Raw genomic sequence first — 19,540 nt, forward strand, 5'->3', positions numbered from 1 at the left:
CTAATTAATGATGATCAAACTGAACACTGCAACTTGACTAAAAACAATTCAGAAGTGTTTAACCAATTGCAATGGACATGTTTGCAGCTGGCATTTATCCTAAATAGTTTGAGCTACTTTTAATGGGAGTTTATTCCATGTTGATTCTTTTAGTCAGCAGAGATGCAGAGGCAACTTCAGAAGTGATTTATCCTGTTCCAAAATAGATTCTGAAGAGAAGTATGATGAATCATACACTGAAGATGCTTATCTTGTTCTAATGACTGTTAAACCCTGGCTTCAGAGTAAGCAAGTAAATATATAATAAAGGACAACCAATTCCTTTGAGCCTTCTAAACGCACTTGCTACCAGAGAGATGCACATCTAGAGAGAATTTACTGTACCTATTTTAGATTCTATCTTAAAAGATCTGTTAGATTTTCTCTCTTTACTTTACTTTAGAGTCTAGTTAAAATAGATGCCTAACGTTGAGATGGTTAAATTAGTTGAGATGAGTCAGACTTTGAGCTGTATTCTAAAGTCATTAAATGAGGCACATTTGAAAATGAAATCAGAATTTGGCTCTTCCAGCTAATTAGCATAGACTTCTGCTTTTAATCTGCAGTCTTATTAGGTGACTGTTTTTCTTTGAAAACCCGCAAGGAATTATAATTATTACAAAGGCAACCAAATCAAGATGTATGTTATTCTCTTCCCACAAGCATGAGGACTAGGGTTTTGATTTTTCAGTGATTTAAATGCAGTGGTAGGTTAATCCACAGAGGTTCAGGTTCTAACCACAAAGATTTCCTTGTATGAATCTGAACTGATGTTTGTCAGTATGCAATGGTATGGGAACACATAGCCAAGAACAGCTTGTGCCTTGGTGACCAGTCCTGGAATGTGAATAGAAAAATGGTAGAATGGCAATTATCTGAGGTAGAATTACACTGCTTCTTTGCACAAACAGTCTCCTGGAACGACACTACCATTAGCTGTAGAGACAAATTCATGCTGTCTACAGTCTTAGGCAACCTTTTTCCAATCTGGTCATTCCTGATGTCTCATCTGGTAGATCATTAAAGTATTAGAAATAATGTCTTGTAGGCCTTTTGACTTCACCTGTTTGGCTTTTTACTTCACTACACTGTCTTTACCTGAAAAAGAGAGAGACAATTTTTTCAAGGTTTTATAGCAATGGTATCTGGAAGGTTTTGCTCTGAACTACTTTAATACTAGCCTTAGCTTTTACCTGTGAAGTTTTAAAAAAACTTCTAGACAATATTTTTTTCTTTTTGAATGATTCGCTGCTATGTTAGACATGTGCCATATTCTCAAAAGAAAAAAAATCCTTTCAAAATCTTTCTTGCAGTAGATAATAGGGTATCTTGAATGGAGTGAGACGGACCAGATAGCAGAGACTGTTTGTGCAGTCTGCTTTTAACTGTTAGCTAGAATTTTTCCTGAAAAGGGATAGGCTTCAGGCTAGAGACTAATTCAGAACTGACACCTGATCCTTAATGATACACTTTGGTTCCAGTAATCCATATGTGTCTAGGATTTGTGCCACGATTATCCCATATTTCTGTTCCATCCATAAGTCCTACTCATTTTGCAAAGGAAGCTACACCGCTTTCATCGAAAGTAGAAAACAGTAGGAAAAGAGATATTGTTTTCTCTTGACATTGATTACACACATCTGTATTAGAAATGCCCTGATTTAGAAACCTGTGTATCAAAAATATTTCATGATTTCTTCAAGTTCCTTGGGAATTTAGAATGCAAAAATAATTTTATATAGAATTTATATCAAGTTAATGAATATTAATAAATATTTGTTATATGCTAATATATTAAATATTATTTATAGATATACCAAATATTTAGTGTATTTATATATTAATGTGCATATTCAAACTGGATTTTATAAATCCTTAGAATTGTATTGCGCCATTTTGGAGGACACTATATAGTTTTTACAGCATGCTAATGTTAATCTCTGGTTTTAAGTGAATTCTCCAGGGAAAATAATTCTTTTTTTTTTTTTAGTTGCATAATAATTGTCCAAGTAGTGACAAAATCTGACTTAGGTTGCTACAACTTACATTTCTCTTAAGTTATTGTCTTCCAAAAACCTTTCCTATCTAAGTTCTCTGTAGTGCTTTCTTAGTTTTATTTACATGCTGATATATGTTTATTCAAGAAACTCATCTTTCTATCTTCTTGAAAATATAATATTCTTTTTGTGTGTTATGCTGCATATCAAGAACTCAAGCATAATCTTCGTAACTTTACCACTGACTACAAAGCTGAATTCAAGTTTTTTGGTTACTTGATATTTAGAGAGTACGAGCAATATCTGAAGGAATCAGTCACTTTCCCTTGAAAACATAAAATTCAAACCGGATTATAAAATTATTTTCAATAATTCAACCTAGCAAATAAATAAATATCAATTACTAAAAATATCTTCAAATATTTCATGCTTAATGAGTAACAGACAATTTCAAGTCTCCACTTGGTGATCTGCATCGGGACAGGAGGACCAGAAACATGGTCAGAGACTAGAAACAGTAAAGATTTCGGAATCTGTCTTTAAAAATTTTGTTTGCTTTCTGTTCAGTTTTTATAACCTTTGTGGAGCCACAAATTTAGAGAAAGAAAAATAAAAATTGTAATATTTGTATAAAAACAGGTGTTGTATATCCAGTAACACTAGGAAAAAATTGCTGTGGGTGTTTCAAGCCATCTCTTGGGTCTCTTGTTTTTATACATCTCATCAGGCTGCATCTTCCAATTAAATTAGCACTGAATGGTAATCTTAATAGTAAGCATTTTAATTTCATATGAGTTCAGATTCTGAAATGCTTGTGTGTGTTTACTTTGTGATTTCTTTATTTAACTTGTGTACTAGGAGCTTTTAAGCATATTTCTGATAGTCTTCCAAAGCATAGTAAAAAAACAAAACAAAACAAAAAAACATTAAAATACATAGAATAAGATGTCAGAAAGATAAATAAAATCAGTAACCCACCTTTCCTCATGAAGTCCCTGAGTCAGCTTTTGGCCCAATTCTTATTTCAGAGGCTTTATTAATAGTCTGCCTGTTCAAAAGTCTATTGAAAAATCATGGTATCAGTCTGTATAACATGGTTTATGAATAGTTGTAAATCAGTAATAACTCACTTTCTGACATATTCACAAACTTTCTATTTCCTTTTTGTCTTTTTCTCTTGGTCACTGAAGTTATTAGTACCTTCTTCTACTCTTTGAAGAGACACTGAATTGGCATTTAGATGCTCAGTACCTAGTTACAGGGCAAAATAAGCTAGTTACAGCAGAAATGTGTGTTCAGTGTCATGACAGTAGCTCATTAGTTATCAATCAATAGACATCCAAATTTTAGTGCTGCTAGAATTGAAGTAAGACCTTTCTTAATAACTAAAAACAATTATTTTGGTGTGATGCCTTAGAGCTTTTTGTAGGATATGTTATCTTTCTATCTATTTCTATTTCTATCTATTTCTATTAGGTCAAAATCGATCTATTAAATAAATGTTTTTCTTAAGCTTGTGTGGTTACAACATTTGTAAATATCAAAACAAATGGATATCTTCACAGTTTTTCATGCAAGACACATATGAAAATCAAAGCCATTATCAGCTTTATGAGTTTCCACATATTTTATTGCCTCTGTGGCAATTACATCACAGTTTGCAGCTCTTTGCCTTTCTGTGTAGTTCTTGTAGTTATAGAAACAAAAGACAGTATTTTCAGAAAAGACAGTATTTTCAGAATGGCCTCATTGCATATATTTGTGTTCATTTAGTCTTAATGGAACTGAGTCCCACACAGCTATTCCTCATTCAATACACACTTTTATAATCTCTCCTTAGGATACGTGTTCTGGAAACATGTTCCCCAATAAACATAAGGACTGATTTACCTTTTCCACTTCACATCATACTAATAGTCTTATTTATGATGTTGAATAGTGCACTTGTGTGTTTAGCAACCTTTTTTTTCTTTTTCTTTCTTCTTTTTTTAGCTTATAATTGCCTTTAATTTGTGTTTAAAACCAGGACCTTACATTTTTTGATACTGAGTTTATCTCATTTCTACTATTCCAGTCCCCAGATGTTGTACATTCTGGAGACTCTACCCATTCTCCTCCTGCATTTCTAGTGGCTCATAACCCAATGGCAGAGTTTTTCCGCCATCATCACAGATGAAATACTGTACTTAAATAGTTCTTAAGGAGCTGCCTTAGGAACCTGCCCTGCACTGTTCTCCTCTACCTCCCACCACCATTTTTTTAATACTACCATTGTTATTTTTTCAACTCATTTGGAAAAATGATGGTTAAATATGTAATTGCATCAAATGCTTTTCTTAAATATTAAATCTAAACCCAAAGAGAGATTGTCTTTTCCATTTGCCCAGAAAAGTAATTACCCAGTTTTCCACCTGAACAAACAGAAAATTGTATTTTTACCCAATGCTATATTAAGGAGATGCTATATAGAAATCTAAAGGTATATGGTCCATTTTATTTGTCTAGAAAGTGATGTAAGTCTGGCCTCGTCTACCTCTGTGAGTAAGTATTTCAGTTTATTCTATTTTGTTTTCCTCACGTATATTTGGATAGTCTTTCTTTCAGAATTTGTAGCTTTGGTTATGGTTGAGATTAAATATATTTTTTACTTACAAATCAGAGACACTGTATTGTCTAGTCCTGTAAGTGATTGCTGACATATTATTTTAGAATCACTTGGTTTAATTCCGTGCTTTAAATAACTCGTGCTTATAAGTATTTTTCTTCAAATTCTGAAAGTGCTGGGAACTTTATCAGTAGTTAATTTAAAATTTTGAAAGTTGCTCATAATGAACAATTATGCAATAAAGGAAGGTGAGCAAGTATACAGCTATACTTGCTCATCTATACTTTAGTGAATCAGATCAACTTGTGACATCAGTAGGGAGTTATAACTTGTTAAATAGATTCTGGAAAGAAAATTTCTAGTCTAAATTCAAGTTTGAAATCTTTCATTACCTTTTGTATTTAAGCCTTAAATTATATATTGAATCAAGTATTAAGCTGTTTGTTCCACATCCTAGCGGAAGAAAACCTTTCTTTCCTTTATGATCATAAATCATCTGATGTCTGAATGACTGAGGTTTGCATTTCTAGTATAATCACCAGCAGCATTTTAAAGTAAACATCTGCAATTTCTTGTGATTAATTATAAACTATTCCTGATAAAATATGTCGTGGCATGCGCTGGTAAAACATTTTAGGTAATTCATAAGACGAATGGAATGATTGCTCAGGTCTGACTGGCTAACTCATAGGGTATTCATTCTGTGGAAATACCCTGTGCGTGCAAAACAAGAGCACACCAGCAAACAAAAAAGCGATTTGCAATTTAGTTCTCTTCAGCTTATGATCTGTCTGTCTCCCCTGATGTTCTCCGCTAGTGAAACTGTCATGGTAAATTTTCTTTCACAATAATCCTCAACCTTCTGAAAATGGCACCAGGTATCTTCCTACAAAGACTACTCAGTTTACAAAGACCCCAGTGGAGTACTAATGCAGCACTAATTGTCATCCAGAAATGTAGCAGTATGGCATGTTACTTATGGACCATTTTCTCATGCTTCAAAAATAGAAATAATAACTATAATAATAAATACCTGATTTTCCAAAGAGTACCAGAAGTTCCCTTTCAGATATCTATGCAGTGAACAGATTTCCCAGACTACCCAGCATCCAGCAGTTTCTAGAGTGAGCGGTAATCGATGCTGGTTGAAAATCTGGTTACACTTTTCCATTCTATTTTGATTAGAATACCATACACAGGCAGCAGTTTACGACATCCTGGGTGTCAGGCACAATCAAGTGGTGGGCAAGGTGTTCTTTAACTGCTTTTAAGTAGTCAACATTTGAAACTTTAAACACTCATGAATCTTTTCCGTCTGAAACTTTGCAAAGGAAAGTCCAAGGACTCTAGGTAATGCTGAAGTAATTTTCTGCATGGTACATTTTGTGGCGAATCCATCACTTGGGTGCATTGTTGGGCGCATGCTATGTACTATGGTAGGCCTTTGTGTAAGGTGTGACAAGTAGACCCAAGTGACAGGCAAAGAATGCTGTTTTCACAACACATATACGAGCTCCCAAAACTCAGCCATACTCCAGCATCGACAATATTTACTTAAATTTCTGTAGAGGATTCAGTTAAAACAAGCATTCGTGTCCCTCTCCTTCACCACGCAACACTACAAAGTACAGCATAGCCTGTCCATCTCCCCAGAGTAGCGGCTGGATTTAACTGGTGAGCAATATAGAAACTCTAGCAAACAATATAGTGCTAGGTCACTGTTATGTATGGTCACTAAATGTAGGTCACAGTTAATCATTTGTGACCTGTGGCTCTAAAAATGGTAAAAACATCATGTACCATCAGGTTGAGTTTACATCGAAAACAATGAGATTAGATATTTTGTGAACATTTAATTAACAAAATGTTAATTTGTTAATATTGAATAGGTGTCTGATTGTACAAAAAGCTTGGTTCTGCCAGAACTTAAGTTTTCATTTTTTATCTCCACAGAGGAACATAAACCAGTGATGATTTTTCCCAGTGCTCAAGTTGTTAGATCCTAAATTTCCAGCTTCTCAGGACTCTGTGAACAATTTAAACATTTCTTTCAGCAGAAAAACTGACTCCATTAGAGTGCAGTGGCCCAGAGGAGCAGGAGCAGCAGTTAAAATGCAATTACTGTTGAACTCATATAAATTGTTATAAAAGTTCTTTCACTGTTTCTCTATTTAAACTTGCTAAAGTACATTCAGTAAATGCATCTAGCCTTTCCTTTAGATGGTTGCTCTTACTAGCATTATGAAAGAAGGTCTCTCTGTAGCCGTCTTTGTGTTGGTCTTTTATCCTTGGTAATGTTCCAGCTGCTCTGAAAATAGCAATTATTAATTCACTGTGGGGGAAAAAGGAAAAAAAAAAAAAAAAAGAAGAAGAAGAAAAAGCACCACCACTTCCATCCTGATATTCTGATTCATTTTCTTCCAATTTCTTACCTGCTGTTTCTGGCAAAAGCCTTTTTGATAAAGTGAAGGCTGAGTACTTCTGAGTCAGACTTTGACAAAATTAGGTGCCACATGTGACAAGTTTCAGTTGGTGTTTGTTTAAGCTAGGAGGTAGACCACAATGACTCCATTTGGTAGCTGAGGTCTAAATTGACAAAGAAGTATTTAGCTGCTTGGTTCCTCTCTAGGGATAAATCCCAACTGGGAGTTAGGCACCTCATAGCTCTGTGGTCTTGAATCTTTCCTTCTGACCTGAGAGGATGAAGTGATTCTCCATAGAGCAAGCTGTTATCTCCCCATCTCACTGAAATCACAAAAGAGGGCTGGTATGTGCTCTGGGGGTTCCTGAAATGTGCAGGCTGTAACCTCAAAGTCAAAGTTTATGGCCATGTGAGTATGTTGCTAAGCTGTAAGCTGGGCTGAGAATTTATAGGTAGTTATCTACTTGAGAAAGAAGGCTTTCTGTGTGAAGACTTTAAGCTACAATTAAAGTAGCTCATGCTTCCTGTGCTGTGAAGGTGAGCTACCTGAAATTGCCTGATGTTCACCTGAGGCTAAGAAACACAACTGGCTGGTTACTGGAGAGTTGCTGCTGTACAGTAACAATTTTATATACTCAGAAGAGAAATTGTCATCTGTTCATTTGGAGTTTGACCAAACTCAACATCAAGCTATTTTCACAAAAACTAATGGGCTGCCTTCAGGTAGTACTGTGATGATGATAATGATCTATTTATCAGTCATCAGCTTGGACTTCAGAAATCCTAATTCCAACACTCCATAACCTGCTCCCAGTGGTCTTGGACAATGCTTATCTCAGATCCTCAAATTAATTTACACATCGCTGAAGTTTGGTATGGCTTTTAAAATCTGAGCAGAATTCCTCTGTGCCCGCTGCCAACTCTGTTGAATGAGTTGTTAATAAAATCTGATGTTATTGGGACTAATGAGGTACTATGATAATAAGTATGCCTTGAATAACCAAAACAGGTAACAAAATTTATTACCAAAATGGGGAAGATTTAAAAGAAAATTATCCTTGTCATTTAGAAACTCCGAAAATGAATCCAATAGAAAAAAGCAATTCTGAAATAGCCAATTTTCCACCTAAATATCTTTAATGGTTCAAAGGCTCGTGTTATTTAAATTGCACCTCAATCTTTGATAAAGTGATGTATGAGAAACCACATGTTTCATAGCTTTCTGATGGTATTAAATCATTGTGGTGAAATGTGTGTTCTTCAGCTCAGGCTCAGCAAAGCTGTTCCACTGCCATCTTCTCATATGCTCTCAGAGCCTATATGTACTATTCCTATGGCATACTGTAGGTTTTGTATATGCCTACAGGTAAAGAAAAACTTATGTATTTGTCATCTGAGGCTTTCTCACATCCTCAGTGAGGCACAGGGCATAGAATTGTAGAATATCCCAAGTTGGAAGGGACATACAAGGATCATTGAGTCCAACTCCTGGTGATGTATCAAACATCAGACCATATGTCTGAGAGCATTGTCCTGACTTCTTAAACTCTGGCCAGGTCAGTGCCATCTCTGCTTTGCTGAGGACCCTGTTCTAGCCACCCTCAGCACCTGTCCCTCCACTCACCCTCATGTGAAAGCCATGGGCTGCAATGAAGTCTCTCTTCAGTTTCCTCTTCTCCAGGAAAGAACCTCAGCTGCTCCTCATACATCTTCCCCTCTAGATCTTTCACCATCTATGTAGTCCTCCTTTGAGCACTGATAGTTTTATGTCCTTTCTGTACTGTGGTGCCCCAAACTGCACACAGTACTAGAGGTGTAGAGCACGATAATAATTTCCCTCAACTGACTGGCGCCCCATGCTTGATGCACCCCAGGATATAGTTGGCCTTCCTGGCAGTATGGGCACACTGCTGACTCATGTTCAACTTGCTGTTGGCCATGATCACCAGCTCCCTTTCAGCTGGGCTGCTATCCAGCATCTAATCCCCAGTCTCTATGTAGAGCCAATGTCACCTCTTCCCAGATGCAGAATCCAACTCTTGCTCTTACTAATCTTCATGCAGTTAGTGATCGTCCAGCTCTCTAGTTTGTCTAGATTTCTCTACAGCTTAGTTCAAAACCAATTGCATATTGGTCTTGCTGACACCTGTGGATGCTGTTACCGGATCAAAGCTTGGAACTAATTTTCTTTGCGGTTATTTCACTTTGAAATAATTTGTAAAAGACCTTTAGGGCACCTTCAACTGAGCAGAACTGCATTGATTGGAGAGATAAGTGTACATTTTGTGAACATATTTGTGCAGATTTTGAAGTGTAAGGTATTTACTGTTTTCTTGGAAGAATATCAGTGAACTACATAGTTGTACACATTCCTGCATCCTTGGAGAGACACCTACATTAAAACGGAAAACCTGTTAATATTCTAAGTGGAAAATATAAAAAAGCTGTGTTAAAAATTTAGGATCAAGTATCAGTCTATATCAGAACTGCTTTCAGTGGATAACCGGGAGGGGACGGGATAGGATATTTCCTTTCTTTGTTGTGTTTCTGATGGCTGCTAGCTTATAACAGTGAATATTCTCAGTAAAGAAAGAAAAATGTTGATAATAGTCTGTGTGCCAGATTGTCTATTTCAATAACACTAATACATTTATGGTCAAGGTAAGTGGAAGAGCTGGTAAGGAAGAGACTGACAGACACAACTGGTTTCATCCAGTCATTATCCATTCAGTAATGTGCATAAATGTAGTTAACAAAAGTGAGCTATTATGTCTGGCTAAAGGAGGGAGGTCATCTGCAAAACTCATCAGTTTCCGAGTTTTGGGGGGGTGAGACAGAGAGGAGGCAATCTCTTACTGCATAGCTGTTTTTCACTAACTGAAAAGTATGCTTAATAATGATTGTTATGCACCCTGAGCTCTAAAATACTCTGAAGAGTAGATAATTAAACCTGTGCCTTTTCCAGTAGTAACAATGTCCAAGAAAATAAAATGATTGTTGTAATATAAGAGCATTTCAAATTTAAAAAAAAAAAAAAAAAAAAAAAAAGAAGTATTAAGAGTTAGAACAAAGGAAGACTAAAGGAGGAGTCTTGTAGTTGAAATCTGTAAATTTTTCACAGTGCTTCCACAAATGTGAAAATCCTCAAATTACTACTCCACTTTTGATATACATGATGTTCATTTTAGAAACTCCTGATTTCATTAGAAAATGGAAGCATACCTAAAACAAAATGTTCAGATATGTAGATAGTGATGGCTAGAAATAACATTGTGTATATTTTAATTCTGACATTCCAGAGATATTTACCTTTGTGAAGATAAGCAGAACATATACAAAAGTGAATGAACAACAACTGCATTCCATCATTGAAATGAACTTTGCAGATGACTTGCTCTTGGGCTCTGAGACCAATTTTTTTTTTCAGAATACATTCTGCAGAACCAGAAAATAAAGACAAAACCAGCCATTTTACTACTTCAGGGGCTAAATATCACACAGAAAGTAGCTTTGTGTTTCTGTTTTTATTTATTTTTAAGTACTTAGTTTAGTTATTAGAACATGACTTTTTTGTTCTCCTCCAATACTGCAAATCAGCTCTGTGGTTTAAAGTGGTAGTTAAAATGTCTGTAACTTCATTACAGTAATGGAGAATTCATAACAAAAGCCTTTTGCTTTGGCTTGTTATACTATGCCTGCTGTGTGTTTCAATTTTATACCAGCAAGACATGAAGCATTTGCATTATCATTCTTGGATGCCGCTTTCATCTATTTTATCTGTCACTGTAATTTTACACATTTACACATCTGTCATACTTGAAGACCAGCTAACTTGATTCCCATTAGTGTTAAGCCCCTTTAATCAAGTTCACCAAGAAAAGAGTCTAACATGGCTGCAAAGTTTTATCAAAATCTGTTTCAGTTCTAGACCTTGGGAAAGTAATATTCTGTATCTGCTCAAGGTTCATCTGTGTGTTTAAACATGTCAGGGAAAGATGAAGTCAACAAATGGAGAATGAATAAAAATGAGGATCATCAGACTTGTATTTCCAGCCTTCTTCTGGGTGAGATAAAAGACAGAATCTCTGACTTTTGATCGCGTTGCAAACATCAACACTGTGATGTACATCAGCTCTCAGAGTGGCATAAAAGCCAAAATTGTTGTTCATATACAGTACCATATTTCTAGAGTGGTGTTGGGGCTAACTTGGTTTTGAACCTGATGATTTTTCCCAGGGAAGTGCACCCAGAGCTGCTCCTCGCAGTACAGGTGGAGCTCGGCCTCCAGCTATGCCTTACCGGCTGGTGCAGGTTGAGGCAGCAGAGTACATGAAGGCCTTCCTAAAATGATTCCTATGTCACCCGTTTCAAGCACCTGAGATCTGCTAGGCACTTCAATTCAGGTTGAGTTTAAGCACCCAGCTTCTTGTGAGATATGCTGAGACTTCCAGGCATAAACTGCTTTGTGCTTTAATATTTAAAGAATTAGCATCAGAGCCTACGTCTTACTATGCAGGAAAAATTTAATTTAGACCAAATCCAGAATACTTCTTGCCCATCTAGCCAAAAGGAAGGAGAGACAGAGCTTCAATAGTCTTTTGTTTTGCACTTCTGCAGAAAAGAAGCAGAAAAAAAAAGAGAGTTGGCATGAAGATGTAGAATCACAGAATGGCTTTGGTCTTCAGTTTAATGTAACTTTAAAGACTCTAGCTGCAACCCCAAATATGTCAAAATATAATAATAATATCTTTTAAAAGTGTTCTGAAGGATATGATGATGACTATTTTTTCTTGTTTGCTTTTTGTTTTTGTTTTTTTTGATGATCATTTCAGAAAGAATATAAATTCTGGCTTTAGTTCATCAGTGGCAAAAATACTACAATGTATAAAAACTGTGGAATTCAAAGAAGCCTGTCTTCAGGGGCAGGGCTGTCTGCTCACTGGCCTGGGCACACTGTGTGCATGCCAGAAGACTGCTCCTCCATGGCCTTTGAATAATCCTTTCACTAAAATAACATAATAATGCTTTAGGTATTAATGGGCTGCTTTTGCCAACTTCAGTAAATGAAAGAATGGAACTTGTTATGCTCCAAAATAAAACTGGAGTTCTTTGAACTACTGACAGTGCTGAGAATAAATGAAGTTCATACCAAGTATTTCTCCAAAACCCACGCAAAGGCAGTCTCTGAGACATGCTAAACTGCTTTTTAAGGTAACTGTGCTATCATAGTGTATTTTGCTTGAAGGATCCATGTTCTGCCTGATGCTCTCTCTGGTGACTCCCTCACAGCTCTGCTCCACCACTGCTCCACCAACACAGTGGAATTCCTGAAGCTGGCCGAAGGGAGTAATGTTTCCAGCTAACCACTGGTCTCTCGTGTTTGTGCCGTCCTACTTGCTGTGACCTTTTCCCATTTCTCTTTGTGTGTGTATATGTGTGTGCTAGTGCAAAATCCTTCAGGAATATGGGGAAAACCTGGCAAGCATTGTGATATGGAGGTTTCTCTTGTAAGGGTCAGTTGCCACAAAGATTCAAATGGTGCATGTGGTGCCTAGCATTACCTAGGCGTTAGTTTTCAGCCTTTTTATGATTTGCCTCTTGAATCCTTTATGATCACCCCTTGAGATGATTTTCCATGGAAATGATCAGAGAATTTAAACCTCCTGAAAACAAAATTTTCTTTTTCCTTCTTCACAGACTCTCAGGAATAGACCATAATCACTAGCTGATAACAATAGAGCTACATATAGCACGACTGTAAAAAAGGACTAGATTATTACATGATCATTGAATCCATCATAAATGGATTAATGCAGCAAGGTTTTTAGAGAAGATCCACTCCTACAGTAAAAAAAAGCAAGCATGAAACACTAGAGAAACAGAAACGCTAAGTGCATAGAAACCTCACTTCCAGTCCACAGTAGAAAGAAGAGATTGAAATCATCCACAAGTTGAGAATAAATACTTCGAATTATGATGCTAACAATTAGAAAAGTCTGGATGCTATTTGTGGAAAGAAGGAGATATTAATTACAGGATATTGCTGAAGTTACTAGTGGGATAAACAGGAAGAAAAGTTATTGCTTGTGCAATATTGAAGTTCAACTCATAATTAGTCTTCATGTATTCAGTTTCCTTGACAAAGTTTCTGTAGATTAAGTCTAATACTTTCTTCTCTGGACAGTGGAGTAGAAAATCACATTTCATTCTCTGAGAAAAGTTAAATGAGGTACTTTATGGATATCTGTAAAAATCTACCTTAAAACTTACGAGACAGTATATGTTGCTAAGAGCTAGGTTAATGATGTTTGTAGACATTCACTATTTTTTTTTCCCATTATGATATAAAATATACACATTCTCATTATTTCCTGGTAATTTTTTTATATATAGGAGACCAACAGACCACAGACAATTCTGAAACACAGAATCTCAATCAGAAGTCAGGTCAGAGTTATTAATTAAGGTTGATTTTTACACAAAGCATTAAATCAGATCATATATAGATATAGAACAAGAATACTTTAGTCTGATTCATGCACATTCTAAAGTTAGTTCAATTATTTTTCTGGATTACTGTACTCTAGAGTTCTTTCCTCTCTTTGTCCACCTTCTCTTTTTCCTCCCTGTCTTTTACTTCTTCTCACAAGCTAAAACTTCACCCTTCTGCTTTTAAAGATTCCCGTCATGGCCTCATTTAGTGCAGTAATTTAGCAGCACAAAAACATTGAGTAGGAGTTTTGGACTTGCTTTCAGAATAACTGAGGTACTCATTCTTCCTTTTTGTTAATTTTTTTATAATTTTGCTAAGCTTTTTGATGAGAACAGAGGGAACTACGAGAAATTTTTTTCTCAAGGAAGTGGAAATTTTTTTATCTGCTATACATGAGAGTAGGAAGGAGAGAAAAGTATTTTCTTTGAAAAATAGAGCAAATGAATGAATTTATAGAGATTTCCAGAATTCACATCCTTGCAAAGGTTTTATACAATTCTTCCCAGACACATTACTACAGCTGTGGTCAGACATTCCTAGGAGTAAAAATTCCTAGTCATTATGAAATTTGCTGTATAATACCTGTGAATAACACACTATATTGAAAGTAGAGTACAGAAATTCTGACATATTTTTGTGATTATTTTTAATGCATATATTCTTAAAATCTTGTCAAAACAAGGAAGAAACAATTTATATACATTCATGTACATGAATGTGCCTGCTCATTGGCTGCTCTTCAACTTATTGATGTTACTGTTAGAGGCGAGGTGTCACATTAGTTGGCTTCTATTCCATTCCATAGCAATGAGCTGCTTATGTGCCTTCAGCGATCTCATCTCTCATTTGGCTCATCTATAAAAGGCCTGTCATGTTGGTATTAATGGGGAGAATGTTTTCTAGATTCTAGGAAAAGTTAGGTATATAAAAGATAAGTCTGTGAAACAATATGTACGTAAATGGAAAAAAAAATAGTATTCAGTTGTGTAGAATGTCTTTCTATTTTCAGTGGTAGTATACCGCTGTATATACCTCTAAGCTGCTGCTAACAGTGACTTGAATTTGGGCTTTTTTCTACTTGAAAGAGAAAATTATCTCAATAAAATTGCCTTCCTTTCACATCCCAGCTCTCAGAAATTTTTGTTTGGAGAATTTCCAAGTCTGCAGCTCACAGTTTGAGCAGGAAAGAATCCATTTTAGGTGGACAGTAGAACAAAATGATTACACCTGGTTATGGGGTCAATAAGCAGTAATCTTCGCTCCCAAATTATCTGTCCAAGTAATTGTACTCTGTGTAAGCTTGTAGTGCTGAAAGTGCATATAAACTAATTCCTGAAAAGCTGAGCAAATGCCACAGAAGAGCTCTAAGAGCTGTGAAAGTGTTTTTTGTTTGTTTGTTTGTTTGTTTTACATCCTGTGTTTTCTTATTCCTGGTCCACCCTAAATTCTTTTTAAGGGGTCCCTAAAAATAAAATTACGTTTTGCTATTCAAAAAGTATTTTCAAAGGATGAACCATTTTATTCTAGAAGATAATTTTCACTGTGGTCACAGTGTAAGCCCAGAAAGACTTTATGAAAATTATACATGCACCAAAACAGATATTCAGTTGGGCTTTTTTAGTTTGGATACGTATGTTAGGAGCTCAGTATCAAACTAACACTTTGTTGTTGGAGAGACGAGACTTTGGGGTTTGCTTTATGCTTGCAAAATGAAGCATATTGGATGGCACACATACTGACTGCTAGCATTTACAAAGTGTTCCTGAAAATGAGTGCTTCCCTTACACAGCTTTCTATGAAGGTGCTGTGTGAAACATAAACCTGTTAGGCTTTTCAGAACGTGTATTTAATTTGAATGCAATTTTTAGAGTGATACAAACAACAGCAACTGGAATCTGATTTTTGATACAGTTGTGGTTGTAAGAAATTAAAACCATCTTCAACCTTGATTAAAACTGCCTGTGATATATTAATTTCAATGATGTTTTGAAAAAAGTAGTTAAAACCAGATCAAAACATCAAGATTACTCTAGCATTCCTGTACAGATTGCAATGAGATCATTAATTTCCAGATAGATAAGAGGCAGTAGTAGTTTTGTTAAATGTCTGGACTGAAACGGATGGTTTGACTTTTCTTTCACTTGCACTAGTAGAAATTAGAAATATGTTACATTGTGTGAAAGGAATAATGCCAGTATAACTTCAAAGAGAGTAAAGCTCAGCCTTTTTTACAGACAAGCACCTCATCGGAAGAAGTAAATGTTTGTGGTGTTGAATTTAGGCTGATAAACACGGGCAAAACAACAATTCTGTGAATACCATAATTGTCCAACCTAACCTCAATAATGCATGTGAAAGAATGCATTCTAAATGTGGTTTATAGTAATACCATAAATTTAGACATCATCATTATCAACACTAAGTATTACATATGTAAACCTTTTTCTAGAATGGAGTGGAACATTTTCAAACTAACAGGATGTCTAATCTCCAGAAACGCCTTTATGCATTTATGCCTGGATTTATCATTGGCTGGCTATCTAAAGTACGTGTTATTAGCTGCTTTCTAATTATGATCAGAGCTTATTTCAACTCTTTTAGGGTTGTCTCAAAAGCTGTATTGTGTAGAATATGGCATTGCCATCTGAGAGCACCGTGACCGCTGCTTGCTTCCTGGATATCAGTTAGTTCTTGCTATGTCGTAACAAAAGCAAAGCTTTCTATGCTCCCTTCCCTCTTTTTTTTTAATTTCATTTTGAGAAGATATATTGTATGGCTTATGGTAACAACTAAAGTGAAAAGCCCTACTGGTACTTAACTTCTTCCAGTTTGACAGTTTAGTGGAAGACAGCAGCAAATTTTCTTCAACACCACTACTTAATTGTGAAAAGAAGAGCCTATAGGTTTTGCAGAACTATCTTCCAAGGCTGTGTTGTGATTTTGCTCAAAATGTATTGCTTTGCATTGTTAAACAGGTTGGCAACGTTGCCTTTTCTGTTTTCCTGAGATATTTGTTCCTTAGTTAAGAAAATAAGTCCTCTCGGTGTGCAATATTTGCCACTTCTACAAACACAGAGGATATGAGAGAGGTTCTCACTTCTCAATTGTGTATTTCAGGAATGCTGGCTATAAACACGGAATATGTTTACCTTAGAGCTGAAGGTTTTCTGCAGATTATGTCAATAAAATGATCTTTAACAGCCACCCATTCTAGCACCCGGGTGTGCTGTACTCATCCTATTTCTCACACACTAGAATGTTTCAAATATCAGGGATCTTTATTGAAATCCCATTCATCATATTAAAACAGTGCACTTCAATGACTTTGCATTACTAAAGTGTTTTGTAAAACACTAATTCATTTATTATCAAGCTTTCTTTAGTGCCTGTATCTAAAAAGAGGCTCAGCCAAAAAAAATTCTGATTTTATGCAGCCAAAGAGCACTGATTAGTCATTTATGTTACTAATAACAGTGCTCACCATTTTCTTATAAACCATATAATGTTTTTTTCAATTTTCCTTTTTCCACAAATGATTGAATTTGAAAAATGGAAACACAGAAATCTGGCACTGGCTTGGAAACTGCTTCTCATGCCATATAAAACAGTTCAAACTTAACATAAAGAGTTTGACTTTCCTTTAGTAGAATATGAAAATATTTCAGACTGACCATTGCGGAACTTTTTCAGAAAGAAATATTTTATTTTTTTTAACCTGGCTGATTTTTTTTCATATCACTTTTTTGAACTTTTTCTTTCTTCCTTCTTTTTTTTTTTTTTTTCCTGTCAGGATTTTTGTGCTTGAACAGTGTTTACTTGCTGTTTACTGACTTTCTTTTGATGCTTTGCAGAAGACCTTAGAGATAGGGAGCTTCCTAAGTTAATAGAAGCCTACTCCCCTTCTTTTTTGCTGTCTTCTAACAAGTCAAACCTACTTAGAAATGTTATGGTTGGTCTAAAAACTCAGGAAGAGAAGAAGAATATTTTCCAATTTCAAGAACTCAAAACAAAATAGTGGAGTAACAAAAGTGAGCTCTAAAAATAATATTTTTGTGCTACTCTACTGATTTTTTGCCCAAATCGCTAAAAAATAATTACTGAAATTGTTAATAAAGAAAATCTTATAGAAAACTCTTTCCACAATAATGCTTTTCAATCTATTTTACCACCTTTAAAATTAGAACATATATTTCTTTTAGAAAGAAAAAACAGTTAATATTATCCTTTTTCCCCTCTGAAAGCCAAGTAGCAAACAAAAAAATTCTATGTGACCTTTTCTTCAACTAAAGATTTTAATCAGGCCTGTATAATGTGGAAAAGGAAAGAAGAATTAAGATTCCAAACAACATTTTAAAAATGTTGTATGAATATTGTTAAAATGTTGTTAATGGTTAAAGGTATCTCTGATATCAATTTATTTAGGGTTATAACTTGAAGTAGATCTGATAAAAGGAATACAGTTGTGCCTACCTATAGACTTGTACCTGCATATCTTTGTAGTCTCTCATGTGTATCATGGTGCACATTTAGATTGTGCATTTGTGGGCACGAAGATGCAGATATCTTCTTCTCCTGTATGTGGTTGGGAAACAGTCAAAGTGCATACACCAACCAAGAATTTGGGAGCATGGGGAAGTTCTCTTGTATAGGCAAAATGGCCATACTTAGGTGCTTTCTGGTGGTTATCCAGAATAAATTTATCTGCTTGGTTAATGGCAAACTTAGCTGGAACACTGAATCAGCATTTGACTTAGACAACTGTTTAAATATTATTTCAGTGAGCCCGGTACCCTGAAGTATTGGTCAAAAGGAAAACTGGTCTTTATGCATAAACTTGAGGCAGATTGTGTTACTCCGGAGCTCAGCATCACAAAACAAAACAAAAACCAAAAGCCAACAGCAAAAAAAACCCACAGAAAATCACCAGAGAGCCGCACTGGGGCACTATGCCTTTCTTCAAGACTTCTGAGCTATTGGTAATCTGATTTTGTTTATGAAAGGAAAAATGAAATCTCTTGATGTGGTTTCTCTTTTTCTTCTGAAATATAGAGTTGGGTAAGGGAAAAGATTGAAAATTTTCCGGTAAGATAGAGTAGCCTAATTAACTATTCCTTCAAATGTAGGACAAGAAAGCAATCACTGTGCTGGAGAACCATAGCACTGAAATACATACTGTTTTTCAAGCGTTATCTTAGGATTCTTGGCTCTGTAAATTCCTCTGGTATAATTCCATGTGTACAGAGTCAGTAGGCAGGGAGCAACATGTCTCCACTCAGAACAAGAGGAAGTGAATTGTGACTCACTTTCCAAGCATTGCTATGAAATTAGTGGGCCAACAACTGGGGATGACAGCTGCAGCTTTTAGTCTTAAAGACCCAGACGAGTGATGTAGTTTCCACAATGGATAGTATATTGTTTGCATTTTTCTTCCCCATTGTGATGACTTGCATCTGTGTTTTGTGATGCTTAGAGAGTATTTGATAAGGCAGAGCCACAAAACAGGTGATTTGAGTATGATGGAAAAGTGGAAAGATCAGTATCTTACCAGAGATTACATGGGTTTGATATTGCTGGTACTTACAATTATTTGGCAAGCAAAGCAGACCTATCCACAGTTACATCTAATCTCCTGTGGTCTGTGCAAATGGTGGCATACCAAAGAGCAAACAGCCCTTCTGATAGACTGCTTGCTTCATCATGTTGTAATCTCTTAGGTCTGTAGGAAACACTGAATTTCAATAGTGTAGGGAATCCCATTTTTAATTATCTTGCTGCCTTACAAAGAAGAAAAGAACAAATTTCAGCTTGTGTGTGTGTGTGTGTGTGTGTGTTAAACAAATAGTTCCAATATATTTGATTTCAGTTCTTTGGATTTTTTTTTTCACTTTGCCATTTTTTGTTTGTACATTTGTAATCTTTTGAAGGGAAGAAATGATAATGATGTCTTGTCCTATAGAAACAAATGTTTTATTTTTGTGCTTTAA

The sequence above is a fragment of the Tetrao urogallus genome (assembly GCF_951394365.1).
Source record: "Tetrao urogallus genome assembly, chromosome: 6".
Taxonomy (NCBI): domain Eukaryota; kingdom Metazoa; phylum Chordata; class Aves; order Galliformes; family Phasianidae; genus Tetrao; species Tetrao urogallus.